The sequence below is a fragment of the Cavia porcellus genome, unplaced genomic scaffold (genome assembly GCF_034190915.1).
Source record: "Cavia porcellus strain 051 isolate PalLab524CR breed Dunkin Hartley unplaced genomic scaffold, mCavPor4.1 scaffold_10, whole genome shotgun sequence".
Classification (NCBI taxonomy): Eukaryota; Metazoa; Chordata; class Mammalia; order Rodentia; family Caviidae; genus Cavia; species Cavia porcellus.
Window position 1 is genome coordinate 19,855,617 of NW_026947493.1, and position 22,121 is coordinate 19,877,737.

A 22,121-nucleotide genomic window follows, 5' to 3' on the forward strand; every position below is an offset into this window, starting at 1 on the left:
TTAGCTGGTTCCAATGTCATGTGGCATGGCCGGGGGCAGCTCTTCATGGCAGCCACAAACAGCAAAAGCAAAGGGCAGACAGGGGAAATCCTCCTTGCCTCTGTTACATTTTATGTCAGCTCCGCCTCTGGGCGGTGCAGCACTCACACTACCAGTCCCAGCGCTAGACCACCAACCAATCATGAATGCTAGATGGCCACCAGCTAGCACAAGGCTTGCTGGCTGCCATCTGAACACAAACCAGAACAGTGGTGGTATTACTTTTGACATCTGAGCCACCCAATCATATTTGTATCTGCCTTCTGTTGCAGAAGTGATTTGCAATGAGAAACATCTTACTTTTGAAGACTTTTATAGGTTATTATTTGAACTTTTATTAATACAATATATATTATATTATAATACAATAATTATAATATAATATATAATATAATAACTATAATACAATATATTGTATTATTGTGTACATTATACTTTGGTTTCATTTTTATTTTTGTATTGCTATGGGAACATTATTGATTTTTCTTAACATTGTGAAAGTGGATATGATTTTATTTATATTATTAAAAGATCTGTACAAATATTTTAAAGAGAGTATCAAGTAAAGTAGAGTTAATAACCATCACAGTAAATCTTCTAAGGCTTTTAATGTTTAAGTGAAAAGGAACTCTTTGTAGACATATGAACTGAGAATTGAAATATTCTGCTATATTTTTAGAAACATTTTTCAGGCTGTTTCAGAAGAAAAATTATAAAAGCATTAAGGTAGAAGTAGAGTGTCGAGAAACCATTGCAGCAAGCCACGTGATAGATGGCTGCTGCTAGTAGCCCTCGATTGAGGTAAAAGTAGTTAAAGTGCCAAATCATGCAGACATTCTTAAGGTAGACACGGCAGGCCTTACTGTCCAGCTGATTACAGGAGTGAATGAGGGGTCAAGAGTCATTCAAATATGCTTCACTTTTTCATGTACGCAACTAGGAAAATGAAGTTTTAATTTATTAAGTTGGGAGATTATACAAGAGGAGTACAATTTTGGGCATTTAATTTTGACATCTGTTTGATATTCAGCTGGAGATAATAAGCAGGCAGCCAAAAGGGGCATTCAGACTTAGAGTCTGGGGGAAATACAGGTAGCTGATAAATTCTGGAGAAATCTTAGTACTAGGTTTTGATGATACTTTTGTCTCCATTTTTTTCCCATTTTCTCTTCTGAAATTCTTATTAATCAGATTTGACTCTTCTTATATTGAGTTTCTCAATCTGTGTATACAATTTCATGTTATTGGGCTCTTAAATTTTTTGGTTAAATATCTTGATTTTTTTCTTCCATCTATTTTCCTATTTGTATTTTTAAAACTTAAATTACTTAATAATTAAAGTTCCTGATTTTGATTTCTCCAATATTCTGCTCTAGTATTATAAATTTGAAATTCTCTGATATTTCTTTAAAGATACTAATTGATGTGTTTGGAATTTTTGCTGGTTATCTAAATTAACTTTCTTTGGGTTTGATCTAGCTGAGTTTGCTTCTTTCAATAAGAGAAGACGTCTAGTGATCTTTGATTGTCATGATTACTAGTAAAACATTAAAATATTTTTAAAAATCTATTATAGGCTAATTCATGTTCCTATCAAAATTTGTGTATTGATCTCCTAAACTCAAAGTATGGAAGTATTTAGTGATACGATTTTAAAGAGGTAATCTCATTAAATTGAGATCATTAAAGAAGATTTAATCCGGTATAATAGGCATCCTTATAAGAAAAAAGAATTTGAACACCCAAGCAAAGGGACGGTCATGTGGAGAAAGGGAGAAATAGCACTTTTAAGTCAAAGAAAGAAGTGTCAGAAGAGATGAACTGTACTTCCACCTTGATCTCAGACTTTCAGCCTCTAGAACTGCGGGAAAATAAATTTATGTTCTTTGACCCACTCAGTCTGTGGTACATTGTCACACAGTCCAGGCAAATCAATACCAAAAATTTCCAGCTGCCTTCATTTTTGGTGATTTGCTATAGAACTCGGTTTTATTTATTTAATTTTATTTTTATCTATTTAAGAAAAAAAAAGACACAAGGAAGAAAAATGAAAACCAAAAGAGACAAACAGCATCAAATTCAATGCAATAACAATATAGGTTTACAAAACAAGATGATAGGAGTTGACAATGGTTGTAATATTGCATATTGTTACCTTCAAAAAGGTTGCTTAGAATAACAGATATGGACAGGCAAAATTGTTCTAATCATATGAATAGCTTTTTCAATAGCTAATACAATTATTATTATAGTCATTTTAGCTATCACACAAATTTATGTCTTTTCCTTTTCCTTTCCTTCTTCCCTCCTTTCCCCGATCCCAATTGCTTTTCCTCTTTGAGCAGTTCCTTATTCTTACACAGTACTTATTGTGGATTTTGGATCATATTTACTTTTTCAGTTTCTTCTACTATGGAGACAATACAGTATTTACACATGTGAGTTTGATTTATTTCACTTATGATTATGGTCTCAAGGCACATCCATTTGCTTATAAAAGTCTCGATGCAGTCTGTCTTTATAGCTGAGTAGTATTTCATTGTGTAAAAATATCACAACTTCTTTATACATTCCTTGATTGATGGGTACTTGGATTCTTTCCACAATTTGGCTTTTACAAATTGTGATGCTATAAACATAGGTGCATATATATCATTGTGATATGATGTTTTCAGTTCTTCTTGGAAAATGTCCAGAAGTGGGATAACTGGGTCAAATATAACCTCTAATCCTAGCTTTTTAAAAAAACCTCCACCCTGATTTCCACAGTGGTTACACCAGCCTAAATTCCCACTAACAGTGGAGAAGAGCTCTTTTTTCCCCACAGTCCCTCTAGCATTTGTTATTGGTTGATTTCTTGATCTTGGCCATTCTTTCTGGGGTGAGATGGAACCTCAGTATTGTTTTAATTTGCATTTCCCAAGTGACCATTGACGTTGAACATTTTTTCATTTTTTATTTGCCATTTGTATTTCTTCATCTGAGAACTGTGTATACACCTCAGATGCCCATTTTTGGATTGGGTCCTTGAATTTTGGGGGCCTAGTTTTTTTTTTTTTAATTTTATTTAAAAGGAAAAAGAGAAAAAACAAAAAAAAGCGGTGTAAGGGTACAAGTAATACAGAACTACAAAAAAACAAAAACAAAAAAACAAAAACAAAAAAACAGTAAGAAATCACCAGTTAATAGATTACACATTATCGTCTTAGAGATAGTTGCTCAAGTCACAGTATCAAAGCATACAAAGTGAACATTCAAACAGAGAGACTGCAAAAGTTGTGTTCAATGATCCAACCAAAAACATTAATATGGTCAGCTATTTAACACCCCTCAACACACTTATGGTCACTATTTAACACCCCTCAACACACTTGCAGTTGTATCCTTTAGAGCACTTTTTTTCTCTCTCTTTTTTACAACAAAATTTACACATTTTGGGTTTTATTATTCCTTAGTTCTTATTACTTTTTTTTTTTTTTGGAAGGGAATAAAGTCAAATATGGCAAAACAAAGCTGTCAGTCAAAACCAAGGATAGACATAGTACATGATGTAAGAACAGAGTACAAGGTTATCAACAATGGTTACCATAATGCCTCTTGCTTCCTTAAGAAGAATTGTCTATCTCATTAGTTATTATAAAGTTGAACAAAACAGTAGAGAACAAGACCAATAAAACTTAAACATTGTAAACATTACAGGACTTGTCTGAGGGACTACTGGATAAGCTATTTTTCAAATTTGTGGGTTTTCTTTTCACTCTGTTGAAAGTTTCTTTTGACATGCAAAAATTTTTTACTAAGATGAGATCCCAGTTGTTGATTCTGGGAAATATTTCCCATGCAGTTTGATTTTTGTTCATGAACTCTCTGCCTACTCTTATGTCATCAAGATTTCTACCTACTTTGTCTTCTGTTAGATTTAGTGTTTCTGTTTTAATACTTAGATCTTTGATCCACTTTGACTTTAATGCATGGTGATAGGCATGGATCTACAACTAGCTGTTTTATTGGTTGATATTCATTTCCCTCACATACATACATGCAATTTTGATGTGAGGTAGACATTCATTAACTCTAGAGATGAATCCCCCACTTCTTTCCCAGAAGTGGATACCTAGCCACATAAAGATTTGATTCATTCATTCAGCATGTAATTTTTTCCAGTGATTATTTCTTCATTCTCTTTTCTATCCCATACCACACCTTCTGCTCTGTTTAGTGCTTCTGAGTACAAGTTTTGCCCTTTTACTTTCATTGGAAAATTCTGCTGTTAAGGGCAGGTCAGAGGCATTTGACTGTTGTCATCTGTACATAGGACTGGGGAAAGGTGATGCATGAATGGAAATCTGGAATTTCAAGCCATTGATATGCCCTTTGTGCTTTAACTCTTATCTTTATAAACTGATCATATCTCAAGCGTTCTTTACTGCAAAGTCTACTCATGATATCCACCAGGATTCCCTTATGCACATGGATTTTAGATTGAAGCTCTTCGATATACCATCTACCACCCCACCATCTCTGTATCTTCTGAAACATGTGAATAAGCCTCTTCCATCTAGGTTATACTTTTTCTTATTTCTTTACTGGTGATTTGTTGACATCATATGTCAAAAAGACAAAGGAACATATTCATTCTGTCATTTTTTTCATTGTCTAAGTAACTTTTGGGTAAAAGAGATAAAGTGTTTGTAAAAATATATTTTGTTGCTATGATAAGCGAGATATCAAATAGAGTAAATAATAAAATTAGGATGAATAACAAATTTAATTTAATAAGTAGAGATAATGAAAATAAAATTCTGAAGGCCATTTTGAAAAGCTACTGAAATTAGACCAATGAATTGGGTGAGTCATGCTCAATCTCTTTACATTTTAATTCTGTCACTTATCAAATGATGGAAGAAAACTGAGTAAGTGGTTCTTGATCCCGGAGACTACTAGACTCTGCTGGAGTGCTTAATTAGAGTCCTCATCTGTAGACTTAGAGATTCAGATTCCACATGTCTGGGGTGGAAAGTATGAGGCCAAATAATCTGGTTCCCTGGGCACCACATGGAAATTCTGTGAATCTGATCATTTCATCTCTATTACTTGATTTCTATTATAATTGAGACTTCTTTTGTACATGACAAATATTCTAAATATTTAGACAACTTTAGACTCATGTCAAGCCTTAACATGAACTGTAATGATGCAACAGAATAAATCACAGACTAAGAGGTAAAAACATACCATTGGTTTAGTAGCTGGGAGGTCCAAAATGGGATATGAGTAGTGGATGTAATGAAATTTGAAAAATAATTAAAATATAGAACAGCCTTTTATTTATAATAATATAAAAAATAAAATGAAATGTTTTTCTTATACAATACACAAGAAATAGAATTAATTTTTTGCATACACATAGTTCATTGGTCAGGATAGGATCTGAGAGTGGAGAAAATGCTGTCATGAGATTTTCAACTTTATATAAAGGGCTTATAAGGCTTAAAAAATTGGAAAGCACTGAAGTAGTGAGATAGATTGCTTTCTGAAGAAAGTGAGAAAAGAAAACCATTACGTCCAACTGTCACTCCAACTAAATATTGAAACCACGTGGGAAAAACTTTGAGTGAAGTTTATGGTCATAAGCAACTTCGGTTTTTCTGAGGTTTTCCTGTGAACTGCCATTTAGCCGTATCATAGACTTCTAGAGATGTGATTAATTGTCATTTTAAAAAACTTACAAAGATGTTAAGCTGCTTGTTACAGTGGGCTGTTCCTGAAGGGTTTACATCACTTGGTTAGTGGATCAGCGTGCCTCAGTGAACAGAGAATTCAGGAGACTAGAATTTCCATCCTACTCTCACAATATCATTGTGTAGGAACTGGAACAGTCACTTAGTATTTTTTCTTTAAATCTTTGTCTATGATATATTTCGTGTAAAAGTGATTGGCTCAACATTTGTCATCCATGGACCATGACAGCTCCTTTGAGTTCCTGATCTGGCCACCTAGGTAAGTGTCTTCTCTTTGATAATATAAAGAATAGCTTTCCAAAGTGAAATCGTCAGCACTGCAGCGATAAGGGTAGCTGTAGTAGACACAGCAGTCTTTCTCCAGAAAACATGAGTGTCATGAAGGGACTAGGACATTAATATTAAAACAAAAAGTAAAATAAAATAAAATAACAGCAACAAATCTAAAGAAAAGAAAGGTGATTTGAATTTAGGTTCTTCTCACTCTTTGGACTGGGTCAAGAAGGTTTAAGATTTCTAAGCTTTAGTTTGCATATTTGTAAAAAATGAGATTATAACAGCTATCAGGTAGAACTGTTTTCAAAACTAAAAGATATAATATTTTCAAGCACAAAGCTCCATGCTTGGCAGTTTATCCTGAAGGTAGTTGTGATATGATAAATTTTTAAGCAAAAGAAAGAGCTGATTGGATTTATGCTTTAGAAAGTGCGAAGAATAAGTTGGAAGCACATAAAACTGAAAGGCAAGAGGTTTAAAACAGAGACAGGTGAAAAAAATTTTATAATAACACAGTCCCAAATTAATATGGTCTGAAATAAAACAAAAGAAAAGAGACTGGAAATAATTAGATGCATTGGAAAGATGAGTGAATTTCTTGAGAGCAAGGCTTGTGTCCTATTGGACTTTGTGTATTAGCATCTCACATAGTGCCTCCCACGGAATAAGTGCTGAGAAAGTATTTCTTATTTGATCATAAATTGACTTAATTTGATTGAATTTCACCAAATTTGTAGTTCTGATACTTGTCCCTCATGTCTCCCATTATCTTTAACACTGTCCTTTAAAAAAAAACCCAACCTGGGGTTTAGGGATGCTGACTTTGTTTTTCTCAGGAAAGTGCTGCCATTGGAGAAAGCAAGCTTTTAATGACTTAAAGTTCATAGCTGATGTTTAAAGGAGCCTAGATGTACTGGGAATAATAGAACTCAACATGTCCTTTGCAGAGGTGAACAAAGATTCACTTTCCTGTAGAACAAAGAGATTCGGAGGGAACAGGGGAAGACCTGGCAGAAAGAAGTTGGCAGAAAGCTGGATTAACCACGGAGGAGGGAAAGCAGAGGAGACAGTTCCCTGTCCATGCACAGTATATGTGGATGTGGAGAAACGCAGGCTCCAGTCCTGGTCACTAGCCCGGTGAGGAAGCCTCTCTTCTCTGAGACGTGAGCCTCAAAGAGTGACATGACATTTCGGCAGCAGATGACCTTAGGGCCTGAAAATAGCAACTTTTCCTAGCTCAGAGGAGTACCCCACAGTTGATTTTTTTTCCTGGTCCAGGGTGATTTAGAAGAGAACCAAGATGGTAAGTAGACTTTGACGAAAGGAATACTGGGGGGAGTGGAAGAGTGGAGGACCACCCTGCAGGTAAACAGTGAATGAAGTCTGGAAAGGAACCAGGACACTTGAAGTGGGCAGCAGATACTCACTGATAGCCATATTCTGGCTCCTGCTCCATCCCTGAAACCTTAAAACTCTGAGTTCTGTGAACTGTGGCTCCAGATTCGTAATGCACCTCTAGAAGAACACGGATTTCTATTAATTCAGGTTAAGTCTTTGCTATCCAGTGGCAGGGAACTCACTATATGTACTGACTTTAGTCATAGAAAAATAAAGAAAATATAACAAAAACTTCTCATTTTACCCGCTGAGATTCCAACTCCTTATGAAAATAAGTTTTTTGGATATATTCACAGATATAAAATAGACATTGACTGAAAATTGTTGTGTGAACATCTTTTGTGTTGTTTAGGTCCAAACATACAAGTAATATAGATTGAAATTGAAATCTAGTTTTCGAAAAGGCATTGACAAATTTGAATATGATCAGGATGGAAAAAGTGCAGTATGAAAAACTGTACAAGAACTACGGTCCTTAGGTGGAGCATTAGCAATTTTCTAATAGCTTACGTTAGATACTGAATGTCAAAGGAAGAACTACGCCAAACTTCATGCAGAACTTACCTTCCAGAAACTGTCCCAACACTTCAATTCTCACACTGCAGAACACAGATGTCATTATTGTTACTACTTCCAGGTGGTAAAATGGAGACCTAGAGAGGTCAAATAATTCACCCCCATTCATACAGCTGGCAAGTGGCAAAGTCAGGATTCGGACTCAGTTTTGTCCCTTGGTTTATGGTCCTCTCTTTGATGTCTGTCCAGTTCTAAATTAATGTCATGAAGACTTCTTTAAGGTTAGGGCCATTCAAAAAATTTAGACTATTGGCCTTTTTCACTGAAGTAGGGGTTGGCGGATGTCATAGATGCAATGGAGAGGTTTGAGGTGCTGATGAACGTGGATTAGGTGAGATGATTCTGAGGTTCTTGATTCTTAACTTCTAGGAGCTCGTTAATTTGCTGACATATTATTTGGTAAAATTTTATAAAATGGTGTAAAATAGTCCCCCCCCCCCGTGATGGGTGGCATGGGAGACTTAATGAAGAAAAACACTGTTGAAATAATATTGTTTGAATTAGTAAAATTCTAACTCAAATTATATAGCATTCATTCCCTATATATAATCATAAGTAGAAACACTGTTGAAAAAGAGCAGACTCTTGTAAGTGAGGATATTTTATTTATGTAGCTATAGATGTAACTGAGGATGACTTCAAGTCATTTTCAGATTCCTCTGTTCCTTTTATTGGAAGAACGCTGTACAGGGGTTGATGTGTATATGAGTGACTTCGTCTTTTGATTGTTGATTCTGTTGGCTGAATTTCTTGGGGACTGGCTTTCCCTTTGTGTTTTTGAATTTCCAAGTATTTTTGAGGGCTCATGTTGTGTGGTATTTCACCCATCTCTCTTTCTCCTATCTACATTCACACCTATCTGTCTGACATACCTGAGATTATCATGGTTATCTGGTCTTCTACGCATTGTGGTATGGTAGTGTCACATTTGGTGGTGGTGAAGATCTTTTCCTTAGGAATGTCAAGAATTTGCAGTAGTTCTAGGTTGTATTGAGAAAGTCTTGTGTGTAATTAAATGAGCACAGACTCTAGCTTGTTTTGAATACACATGGACTTTTTCAAGTGTGCAATTACATAATAATCAGGAGAAGACTTCCACTTGTTTTAGGATGAACTTTTATTTTTTTCTAAACTGTTTTGAATATTGTGTTATTAACAATCAATATCATTTAGGTATTTTGAGTTAACAATACCATATACTTCATTTGCACCTATCTTTTCACTGTGACTGCTATATACAGTTGTAACTATCTAATGAGTTTTAGTATATATTTTTAAGCGTGATTGCATCAAATACTTACATATTAAATGTACACATTTTCCCCTTCTGCTTCTCATTAATATTAAAATCAGAGCATCTCATTATTTTTAAAAATCTGTATGTAGGCAGGTTAATTTACTATAAATTTTATTAGAAAAAAAGGGATTTACCAAATATTTATTCTAAAATGAAGGTTTGAAGACTTACAGAGCTTTCATTTTGTTTTGAGTTTCTACATCTCCTTAAATCTGAAAATGAAACTATGTCAAAACCTCCTACTTTTAAAATCAGAGGCTTCCTTGAATCTTGACTCAAGTTTATTGAAATAGTATCTGACTCTTCACAAAGATTGGTGGGAGGAAGGTTTCTGTGAAAGGTAATGTGAAGCAAAGGATAGATTTCAGAGAAACCATTATATTAATATAATTCTACTTTCTCAGAATGCTTTCAGAAACTTCCTATTTCATGAGCATGTTCTAAAAAGCAAACTAAGCAAGTGCTCTTGTAAAGCCACCACAGTGGTGCAGATTTCCTTTAGCATATGTATATTAATACTTTAATTTTCTTAGTACATGATATAATATCAGAAAACAAATTCAGCTTCAAGATAGTAGAAATGACAAAAAAAAAAAAAATGAAATTCCTTCTCAGTATTGCTTTGGTCCTAAGGAACAGCTATCCAGTGGAAGTTCTTTTGGATCTATCTGTGGAATATTGTTCATAATCTCGATACTTTCAATCTTGTGTTACACACAAAAAATGAACAAAAATATTTCTGAAAAGGAAAGCAAGGCATACTGAGTAATGATTCATCTTGTCAGATAATCAAATTTATGATAAAGTTACAGAGAGTGAGATAGTACATAAATGGCAAATGAATAGAGGCAATGGTATTCCAAAAATAGATACCAGCATAGGAAAAATTATGATGAAAATTGAATCATAATTGAATAGAGAAAAATTATTAAATAGAGGTGATTACACAATAGGTAGACTTATTATGGAAATTTAGATTATTACTATGCATAATATATTTAACAGACTTAAAAATTTAATGTAAAAATAGCAAACACTATAGGTGATTAATGCTGTGAAAAAGGAAATAACTTCATAAGCAAAAGTGGAAAGCAAAACCAATGGAAGAATAAACTGATCAAACTGGCTGCTTTAAATTTTATTTTTAATCATGGTAACAACAGTAGCGCTAGCTTTAACCAACCTTTCCACCACGTGGTGCATTAGTCTCCAGACATTCTGCATGCATATCACCAGCACAGTGGCTGCTGCTAACAGATATCTGGGGTTTCTTCTGTGAAACAGCACAGTAACCAGGAGAATGCTATTCACACTGTATACACATTTGTTATTTAACATCATTCAGCATGTTTAGGTTTCAAAGACAGATTTCTTTGTGTATTTATTATGACAATTCTGTGAGCCATCCAGTAAAGTATATTTCCCAACAGTATGCAGGTATCATTTTGCTTTGACTTGGTCATAAAGCAAGGAGATGAACAAAAGACTTTGTGGATATCACAGTGAGTAATATTTCTAAATGGAATGTATTTTTCACTCATATGTTTCTTAGAAAATAAAAGAAAAAAATTTTTGTTGGCACACCTTTTTCATATGATGTGAGTTCCTATATTAGTAATGTTCATTTACTGTTACTATAAGATAATCTTCTAATTATATAAAGCAATTATTTATTGGCTTCCATGAATTATTTATTATTAAATTTTAATTAATACAATTTTTTAATTACTGTGAAAGTTTAATATCTCTTTAAAAAATATGATTTCAAAATATTATACATTCTGAAGTAAATATACTAAAAAAATCACATCAGTTTTATCCAGATATTTAGAAGATAAAAAGTAATATGTTATGACCAGAAAAACTAAAAATGAGAAGTTACTGAGCAGTAAAACACAAGAAACTTATTTGGATTATAGAACATCTAGTCTCAGTGGAATCTAGTAAATACTGTCCATCCCAAAAGGAGCACTTGGTGAATTTATCCTTTACTCCCGTGTTTGTGAGGGCGAAGGGGCTGCTTGTAAAAACTGGAAAGAAACATGCCGGATCTTCTAAGTGAAATATGCTTTCTACTGATAGTTACATGTACGTGTAATCTGAATATTTAAGGAGCAGAACCCTTCTGTGGAAATTACTCATCTCAGATAAAATAAGTTTATCTTCTAGAAAAAAGCAGAATTTTTTGAAATACAAGACAAGGATTCTGCCAAATGGTGAAAAAAAGTTCCCACTCTTGTTCTTTTTAGCTCATTCTTTCTAAAAAATTTTTTTTCAAACTCTGAGGATGGGGAAGAAACAGAATAAAAATAATAGGTGTAAAGACTAGCACATTTTCTTAGGAAAAGTTGAAAAAATGAAATGTACAACAAATATTTTATTAAATCTTTCAAATTAAGTTATTTTGAAAAAATTTATGTATTTTTATGATATAGAAAATAAATTATTTGAAGGTGAGAAAATATTAACATTTTGAATGTATACTGGTACTAAGTTTTTAGTGGCACAATTTTGCCTTTAGAGAATAATGTACAAAACTTAGTGACAATGAACATTTTCTTCATTTGGTAGAAAGGATAGCAAAATTGTACATTTTATTTTATACTTGGTACTGGGGATTGAACTCACAATCTTCACTTGCTGAGCTAAATTCCTGGCCCAATAATTTGGATATCTAAGAAGATTTGTCCACTGTTTTTTCTTCTACCATTTTATTTCTTTTTTTCTGTACTAAGAATCAAACTCAGGGCCTTGTGCTTGCCAGGCAAGCACTTGTGTCACTGAGCTATATCCCTGGCCCCCAAATTTGAGATTTTAATAATAACATGCACAATATTCAAAAAATAAACAATGCTAATTATCATTAACATTTTAAGTATTTGAGTGAACTGTCTCTCCTAAGGAAAAAAATAAACCCCTGATTTGTGGCATTTGCCAATTTCAAGAGTGTGAATATTTCTAATAATGTTGATTGCAAGCCTACAGTGGTTAAATAATTGTCTTTCACATTTTCTAAATATTTAACAATAGGCTTTCACCAGGAAGTACAAACTGGCTGCCACACACTACAGATACACACCGGCTAAGCCATGTAGAACAGAACACAATCACTGTGAATTAAATGAATATAATAAGACAAATATTGTACTTCTACCTATGATCATTTTGGGAAAGTATGTCCAGGAGATGAGATAACCAGAGAAAGTTTATAGGCACACACACACACACACACACACACACACACACACACACTCACACACTTTTCTTTTGAGATGGTATCTGAACATGTACTAAAGCTATTTTGGAAGACCACTTTTAATGAAAAATGTGTGAAAATCTAAACTCTGCCTGAATAATGGAATAAATAATCATAGAAACAAATTACAAAAGACATTGCTTGATAACGACAAGTAACAACCCAGTGTGGAGCCTGCTTCTGATCGGCCTTCCAGTGCAAGCATTCTCCAAGATGACCCTAAAGGAAAGGCCAACACCACAGTACTGAGACTCGCAGGTTAAAAAAAATTCATGACAGGGAAAAGTAAAGAAGATCACGCAGGAGGCCTGGATGCTGATGATGCACCAGACTCACAAATTCCTAAGAAAATGTTTGTGCCTATGATGACCACCAGAGCCTGCACATTGTTTCAGCTGCCGCAATTACCAAAACAAAAAGGGGGATGTGCTGGGGACCACAAAGCACAATGGCTACTTTTACATATTTCTCTAAGGGATGAATGGATGCTTGGGAATTCCAATGCATCGCACTTGGGAGATTTCCCATTATCTCATTAGTGGCAGGCCATCTCTCCCCCCTAACAAGATTAAGACTAAGATTAAGATACTAAGACTAAGACCACTAAGACTGAGAGTAAGACTAAGAATTTTAAGACTGAAAACTCTCCAGGCAAGGCCCCTGTTAGTCTAAAATCACCACTGCCCTCTAAATCATTTGATACTCCCTCTGATTACTGTGTGGCATGCAGGGTTATTGTCTCTGAGCATCCGAGGCATTGACTTCCCAGTTCCCCTTTTATGATTTTAAAATAAAAAGAAAATGCTAAGTCATCTTCTATTCTACTTTCCGCATATGTTTTAAACTTGGAGGAAATGAACCAGCAAAAATTTCTTCGACAACTGTGGCTAGACTTTTAGCTACAGAAACTACACCACTGCTTTTTAAACCGAATAGATGAGTTTTGGAAACTTATTTATGAACAGAAATAGTCTTGGTTGAATTTGTAGGAGAAAATACAATTAATAGCATCCAGGTACTGAAAACATAAGTACAGCCAGGTTATAATTTTCTTTAAAATCGTTTGATGATGTTAGTAAAGCTATAAATTCTGAAACAGAATTCATGAGGGTGAACTTGGTATGTATGTATTTAAAGCTAATTTATCATATTTTTACAAGTATTTATGTTATAGGAAAAGTGTTACAAAACTAAAATTGAGAAGTTAGTATTCTTGAAATTTCAAAGATTAGGAAATTACTTTTAAAAAAGAATTTGTGGGGCTGGAGATTTAGCTCAGTGGCATAAACACCTGCCTTGCAAGCAGGCAGTCGTGAGTTTGATACCCGGTACCGATAAAAAGGAAAAAGACAAAAAAAAAAAAAAAAGAATTTGTGATTTATATGAAAATATATTATTGTTGCTAAATAAATTACCATTTTTAACATTAATTTGAAGTTCTCTGTCAGGTAAAAAATAAAAATGACAAAACCAATTTTGATTCTACAATAAATTCATCTCATCCAAAATCACTAATTTTTTTTTCTTTGTCAGATGTGTATTGATCCCTTTCAGGAAAGGTTTATGATAGTAAAAGAATATTATGCTTGTTTTGGTATTCTAAATAACATGGCAAGTGAAGAAATAGGAGGACTATAAAATATTATGACTACATAAAAGTTACAGGTGGTTTTGAGTATAGAGACTGTTATATTAATGTCATGAATACGTGAGAAACTAAAATCCTTAAGCATGTCTTAGAATATAGATTGCTTTTGTATATACTATTGCTGTCTGTAGCATTTGTGGTACAGTGGTAGAATTCTCCAATACACTATTGCAATTTCCACATTTAAATGTTTGCAATAATAATTTACTGGACACATTTCCGAATACTCTTCTGGGTTTAAGACAATGTAACTGTCAGTTTTCAGTTTCCAGGGGAGAACATAGAGTTCCAAAGTGAAACCATTTTAAAACTACTTATAGTCTTAAGAACACCAGCAAATAAATCTGAGATGATTTATTATGTAAAATGAAGTATCAGAGTAACAAATATTGCAACCATTAAGACAATTTTAAAAAATACATTGACATTTGATGTTTATAATTATTTAAAATAAAATTTGCATTTTCTGTCATGTTATGACAATAATCTTATTTTGTAATTTATATAAAATAATTTTGTACTTGATACACAAATGATAATATGCAAACTTTAAAACGCTTTGACTTGAAGAAGGGGAATCATTTCAAATTGACTGCTTTTGCAGATCAGCAGTATTTCCAGTTATACATATTTATTTATGAGGTATAGCAATGTGAGAGTGTGTGAAAACAACCCAAGTGCATTCTGTTCTGTTTTGTTTTGTGTTTTTGATGCTGGGAGTTGAACTCATGACCTTGTGCTTGCCAAGCCGGCACTGTGTTGCTGAGCTGTATCCCCAGCTCCACAAATGTGTATTTATAAACGACATGATAAAGATGAAGATGGAAGTGCCTTCCTTCCTTCCTTCCTTCCTTCCTTCCTTCCTTCCTTCCTTCCTTCCTTCCTTTCTTCCTTCCTTCTTGCCTGCCTGCCTGCCTGCCTCCTGCCTTTGGAGCAGTGGGACATGAACAGAAGGACCTTCTACCACAGTACTACATCTTCAGCATTTTTACTTCCTGTTTGGCAAGGCTTTGTTTAGTTGTCAAAGCTGGTGTCAATGCAGACTTCACAGTAGCTGGGATTACAGAATCTCACAGCTTGGTTTGTGTTTAGTTTTGTGTTATAGTAGTAACGTGTTTTACTTATGCTTAAAATGGTTATAAACAATATTGTATTAACATTACTGTGATTGAATAGGCTACACAAAGTTTTGGCTTATCTATTTGTGAGATTGTTCAAAGGATTATTTCCTAAATTTATTTCTATGCGGATTTTTAATGACTGCTGCTGTTAAAAAATTTTTCCTCAGGAATATTCTAACAAGAAACTTCAGCATAAATACTATCACTAATCTTAGGGGAATTTTTTTTTTTTCCTTAGGGGAAATTTTTAAGTACTAGATAAGAATCATGTGAATTTTAGCAATTGGGAAAAATAGTAGGTTTGCTTTTATCTGTTAGATGCATATGTAGACAGTCTTGTCAATCATGGTGACTTTGTGCTGCAGTTAGCTATCAAGATGAAATGTGTGCACAGGATGACAATCTGCACCCAGACAGCAAGTAATCCCCTTGCACATTTTAGCTGTTCTGACCAATCTGGTGGCAAGCCTGAAGGCCTCTGAAGTAGCTGATGAGAACTAGTGTCAACTTTGCTATTTTAAAATTATTTTTCACTTGTATTTGCATTGATAATGTCATTCAATTCACCTATGCCTGCAGGAAATATTTTAGATGTGCACTCATTTTTGAAGGATAGTTTATATAAAGTCAGGTCCTATGATCTATAAATCTATTTTCTTAAGGCACATGTAAGGGCAACACAGCAAAGTCCTCTAAAAATGCAGGCAGGCAGCAGAGCAGGGCCATGGTTACATTTTAGAACCCTCAGTCTTTGTGCCTTTCAGGACATTTCCTATAGCTGCTATGTGATCCAGGCCAAGGCCTTAAAGATTTGTGTCTATACTAATAATTGGTAAAACTGAATTTCTAGTTTTAGAAGACAAAATAGTTTCAAAAGATAGCAAGTATTAAAAGGAGGTATTTTTTCTTGACTTTCCCTCATGAGCCATATGTATATAATCACCAAACATATGGGCTTTGTTTCATACTAAATTCGGCTGGAAATTTTTCCAAACTGGAAAGGCCATTAAAATGTTGAGTTGGCCAAAAGATAATGGATGGCATTGTGTATGTTACACTGAATGTGTTACCAGGAAAGCCCAATAGTTTTTACTGCTTGAAGATTTAAAACTTTAGCATACTTTTTTGTATGCAAAAATTTAATTCTATGGGACAAACTGAGAGTTTATATAAATATATTTATATTTATATAAATAACAATACAGAAAGATACTCTGAAATATAATTTTAAAACTGTTGAAGAAAAAATTTTTTAAAGTTACAGGGCACAGCTGACATGGCTGTAATCCCAGCATTTGGGAGGCTGAGGCAGGAGAATTGCTGAGTTCAAGTCCAGCCTGTTACAGAGTGAGTTTATAGCCAGGCTGAATTATGTAGTAAACTCTGTCTAATAATAATAATAGTAATAATGTCACAGAGCATAACAAAAGACCAATAAAACCTCAAGCCACTTGCAAAAATGTGGAAAAAAACTCACAAGTAATAAATACAAAATAAAACATTGGCAAGATTATCATCATTTTGTCAAACTATCTGTGGGAAATAGTGGGCAAAAATAGCCGTTCATAATTTCTCTTTTTCTGTTGTGCATGGCACACTGCTCAGCAAGTAGTGCTGTCTTTTTCTCTTTTCTCAAAAGTACTGGGCAGGTAGGGTCACAGATCTCTGGATAACAGAACAGTGTAGAAGAGATACAAGTGCTTGGTTTGGTTTCTCAGAAGGCTCACAGCTCCTGTTGTTTTTCCTTTCAAACTCAACTGCTGTGATGGTAGGATGATCAGGCTATGTATCTTGCTGGAGAAAGAGGGCATTAGGACCAGTGCATTGGTCAGTTGTTACCCCAAACTAACGAGGCAGACCCATAAGTGAGGTCCTAGTGCACTTTCCATCCCAGCCCGAGCCTCTGCAGTCCCATGAGTGACTCCAGCTGACTCAGTGGAATAAGAACAACCAGTTAACCTCAAAGCCTATGAGGAATAAGTTGCTGGGGGGTTTTTTGAAGCCACTGAGCTGTAAAGGTACTTTACTAGGTATCAATAGTGATCAAACAAAACAGATTCAAATAAGATCAGTCAATATAAGATAGTGAAAGCAATACAAGGCTTCAAACCAAGCTAATAGGAACCAAAAATGATTACCATAGTATATCCTGCTGTCTTTGGAATAGCTGTCCATGCCATGAAATCTAGTACAAGTAGACAAACTGAAACAGACTAAAACCAAACTAAACAGAACGATGAAAACAATACGGGTTTCAAATCCTGATATGAGATTAACATTGACCACTGCCTTCCATTTTTAGACAATTTCTTCTCTTTTACTTTCACAGGATGTATTGTACATTTTGTATGCCACTTATGTTAGAGAGGCAACCCGCTATTCACCTAAGTGATTCTGAACTTTTTTACCCCTGAGCATGATCTCAAGTTGTGTCTACTTACAAAAAGCCTCAAGGTTTTCTTTCTTTATAGCTGAGTAGTTCTCCATTGTATTACAGTGTCATGGTTTTCTAACCAGTCTGCGGCTGATGGGCAAGCTACCCCCACGTTTTTCCGACTCCCTGTCACATAGAGCATTGTTTTCTCATCTTTAAGTTTCAGTCTATGAACCCCATTTCGGGTGAGATGTATTTCTTATATAAAGCATATTGATGGACCCTATCTCCTGATCCAGTATTTGTATGTTTCTTTTTATTGGTGAATTGAGGCCACATATATTAGTGATTATGGCCAACCTTCTCTGCCTCATCTCTGCCATGCTATTTTTCTGCCATTGGTTGTCTACTTTTCCCCTTCATTCCACTGTCTGCCCCATTCAGTGAGTCCCCTCTGCCACTGTTCCTGAAACCATAATAGTTTTTTTTCTCTCTCTAGAATATCCTTCAGTATTTTTTGTAGGGTTGGATTGGTAGTCACGAACTCCCCTAGTTCCTCTTTGTCATGAAAGCATCTTGTTACTCCATTAGTTTTGAGAGACAGTGTTTCAGGGTACATCTAGATCTGGGTCAGAAGTTATTTTCTTTAAGGGCTTGGAACACTTCACTCCAAGCTCTTCTTGATTTGCTGGTTTATGTTGAGAAGTCTGTCATGATTCTGATGGTTTTTCCTTTACAGGTGATTACTTAGTTTTCTAATAGGTGACTCACTGTAGTTTATTATTAGAGATGTTGAGCATCTTTTTATAAACATGTTGTCCATTTCTGTATCATTTTTGGAAAAATGCTTATCATAATCCTTTATCCAAAATATTGAAAGCAGTATCTCAAAGAAATATTCATACATGAGTATTTTTAGCAGCATTATTCATAATAGCCAAGAGGTGAGAATGACCTAAATACCAATCAATAGATTAATATATAAAGGGTGGTATACAGACAGTGGAATGGCATTCAGCTTTAAAATGAAAAGGAATTCTGTCATAAGTTTCATCACTGATGAACTTTTGGGGCATTATGGTAAGTGAAATAAGTCAGACACAAAAAGACAAAAATTGTATGATTCCATATGTATGTGGTATACTTAATGGAGAGAAAAATAAGGGAAACCACACCCTTCACTGTAGCATCCAAAAAATGAAATATTTAGGAATCAGCCTAACAAAGGAAGTGAAAAATCTACATATTGAAAGTTATAGTACTCTGAAAAAAAGAAATTGAAGAGGATTTCAGAAAATGGAAATATATTAATTGTACATGGATAAGAACAAACATTGTGAAAATGGCCATTTTCCCAAAATTGTTATACAGATGTAATGCAATTCCAATCAAAATACCACTAGCAAATGCCTGCTTGGCAAATGTGAGGTCATAAGTTTGAACCTCAGCACCAAAAAACAAACAAACAAACACCCCCCCCAAAAAAAACCCCAAAAACCTATAACACCTGCATACCTCACAGATATAAAGAAATTGTTCCTAAAACTCATTTGGAGCTAGAAGAGACCTAGACTACCAAAGGCAATCCTGGGCAACAAAGGCAAGGCAGAAGGCATCAAAATCTCTTATTTGAAATTATACTATAAAGCTACTGTGGTAAAACCAGCATGGTACTGAAATGAAAGCAGACTGAAGATCAATGGAATAAATTAGAAAATACACCTAAAACTATAAATACACTCAGTCACCTAGTCTTTGATAAAGGGGCTGAATATATTCACTGGAAGAAAGATAGTCTCTTTATTTTTTTATCAGTACCGGGGATCAAACTCACGACCGCCTGCTTGCAAGGCAGGTGCTTATGCCGCTGAGCTAAATTCCCAGCCCCGATAGTCTCTTTAATAAGTGGTGCTGGAATAACTGGCTTTACATATACCAAAAACTAAAAGTAGACCCATGCCTATCACCAAAGTCAAAATGGATCAAAGATCTAAGTATTAAAACAGAAACAATAAATCTGCTGGAAGACAAAGTAGGTAGAAATCTTGAAAATATAGGGATAGGTAGATAATTCATGAACAAAAATCAAACTGTATGAGAAATACTTCCCAGAATCAATAACTGGGATCATGTCTTATTAAAATTTTTTTCATGCTGAAAGAAAACCCCGAGTTTACTCCCAGGGCTATCGCTGGAAGGTTAGCAGGATAGGAAGGGCCAGAAGAGATCACTAGCACCGTCTCTTTTGAGGAAGCAAATGCTCCAGTGCTGGATTTCAGCAGATCTGCAAGCGTGTCTTTAAAAACCTTCTCATTTATAGAGAGCTCTTCGTTGCCTTCATAACAGTTCAGGGAGTTTATATTTGTAATCCATGGAAAAGTTACTAGAATTCCAATAAATAAATTCCAACCTACCACTTCCAGTGCAACCAAAAGTCAGAATGAAGACACTAAAACATATTTATAGATATGGGGAGCAAAGAGGTCCTAAATTCAGCCAGGATGAGGGTTCATCAGAACAAAGGCCTCAACCCAGAGCCAACCTGGATTTTATTAACTTGTGAAGAAGGGAGTGGCTTGAGGATGAGTGTCTGTGAGAAAAGAGAGACTTACATGTTATGAGCCGGGCTAGATAGGCGGCTTGAGGTCATCTCTGCAATATGCAGAGGGAAAGATATGCAGAAAGAGTAATCTGCAAGGAGTGGTGCTTTGCACCAAGCATGTAAACTTCTCTACCCCGGGAAGTCATAGCCTCTTACTTTAAGGTTGCATCCCAGTTGACGGCAGGATGTGGTGTCTCTTCATCCCACCTGGCTCAATCATGTTTATGGGGAATCCAAGGGTGGGGAAGCAGTCACAATTACTAGCATCAAAGGTTACCATCAGGACCTCAGCCAGTGATATTTACATTGCTTAAATCCAGTTGAAATGATAAAGAAAAAACCTCGCCAGCTCTATACATATCAGAGATAAGACCAGGTTTAGCCAAAATGGAGACCACTGCTTTTTATTCAAGGAAAGCATCCAGGTGGTTCCCCACATTTGTTCCTACACAGATCTTGCCTTTGCCAATTTCCCTCTTACTTCTTCCTCATGAGGTGGTGCCAGTGGTGTCTGCTACCTCATCGCTCCTTTCTTAGGCTTCAGTCCTCTTAACCCACCCCTATTTTAAATAGGGTGTTTGAGGTGGTCCTTTTGGAAGTGATCCACATTATGATCCCTGTGTCCTACAGAAAAATAAGGATCCCTGATCCCTCTGAAATGTTGTAGTACATGTACTGCCTAGCTTGGGCCTCTTTTCTGTGTTTCTTTACCACTGACTGCTATGGTCAGGTTTGTACTTCAGAGTTTTTGTAAAAATCAGTCAAATTTTGCTGTGTGTGCTATTGAACTTCAGAGGACTCTGGTTGAGCTATTTAGATAGTTTGCTCGCATCCTCTTACTTGGGTCCAAGTGAGAGAGATGCTTGCGTTTCACAGACATGGGTTGGAGTACTGCATCTGATAAGGTAAGTCTTCTCAACGTCAACATTATTGTCATTTGGGGCCAGATCATCTTTTGTTGTGATGACTGTCCTGAACACTTTAAAATGATCACCAGTATCCCCGGTGTCTACCAATATGCTAGTAGCATCACTTCCAATTTGTGACAACCAATGATATTTCCAAATGTGCTTGGCAAGGCAAAATTGCCTCTGGTTCAGAACTGCTGATTTTTAACTCATACTTTCTACAAATATCCTAATTTTCCAATGAACTCTTTCCCAGCAGTAAAAGTCAGGAAAGACAAAGATCAGAATCAATGGCTAAAATTGCAATGGTGACCTTAAATCTGTAAGTCCAGTATATAAAACTGTAACTTCATCACCAACTGGGATAGACTTGATTTGTTACAAACAATCACAATTTACAATTTTTATTTCTTCCCAGTTTCATATTAAACATTTTTGGCTGATAACAGAAATAACAAAATTTGATATTGGGAGATTTTGTCACCGATGACCAACTTGGTTGACCACCCTCAGTTAACACTATGGTATTTACAACCTTAATGGTCTGCACAGAGTGGGGAGTGATTCCAATGGGTTTTGGGTCAAATCTTCTTATGGTTCACTGGTGTTATCAAGGACATGTACATGTGGACAAAAGAAATTCATCAATAGAAAGTTCTAGAATAGTGTTTCCTTGCTTCACAATGTTGTTTCCAACATAACAATCACAACATAACAACGTAACATAACATAACAACATAACCACATAACAACCACAGATTTCTCAGGTTACAAATTCATATAAAATATTTAAAACCACAGAAAAAAGTTTGAAAGACCCATTGCTCAGGGCTGGAAGTGGAGTTGGAAAATGACAAGTAGTATGTGCATGTAAATAATTTTGCA

The 22,121-nt window shown here is 35.1% G+C and overlaps 1 long non-coding RNA gene across 2 annotated transcripts in view; it reads left to right on the top strand.

Annotated features, from left to right (window-relative positions):
* The first annotated feature begins 5,730 nt into the window (after positions 1-5,730).
* The window catches only part of LOC134477762 (uncharacterized), a 29,265-nt gene continuing 12,874 nt past the window's right edge, over positions 5,731-22,121 (top strand). Inside the window, exons 1-2 of one of the 2 annotated variants that reach the window (XR_010049959.1) lie at positions 5,731-6,039; positions 7,004-7,359. This is a non-coding gene — a long non-coding RNA (uncharacterized LOC134477762). The remainder of the gene's footprint in view (positions 6,040-7,003; positions 7,360-22,121) is intronic. The other variant, XR_010049958.1, reaches the window with a different exon arrangement.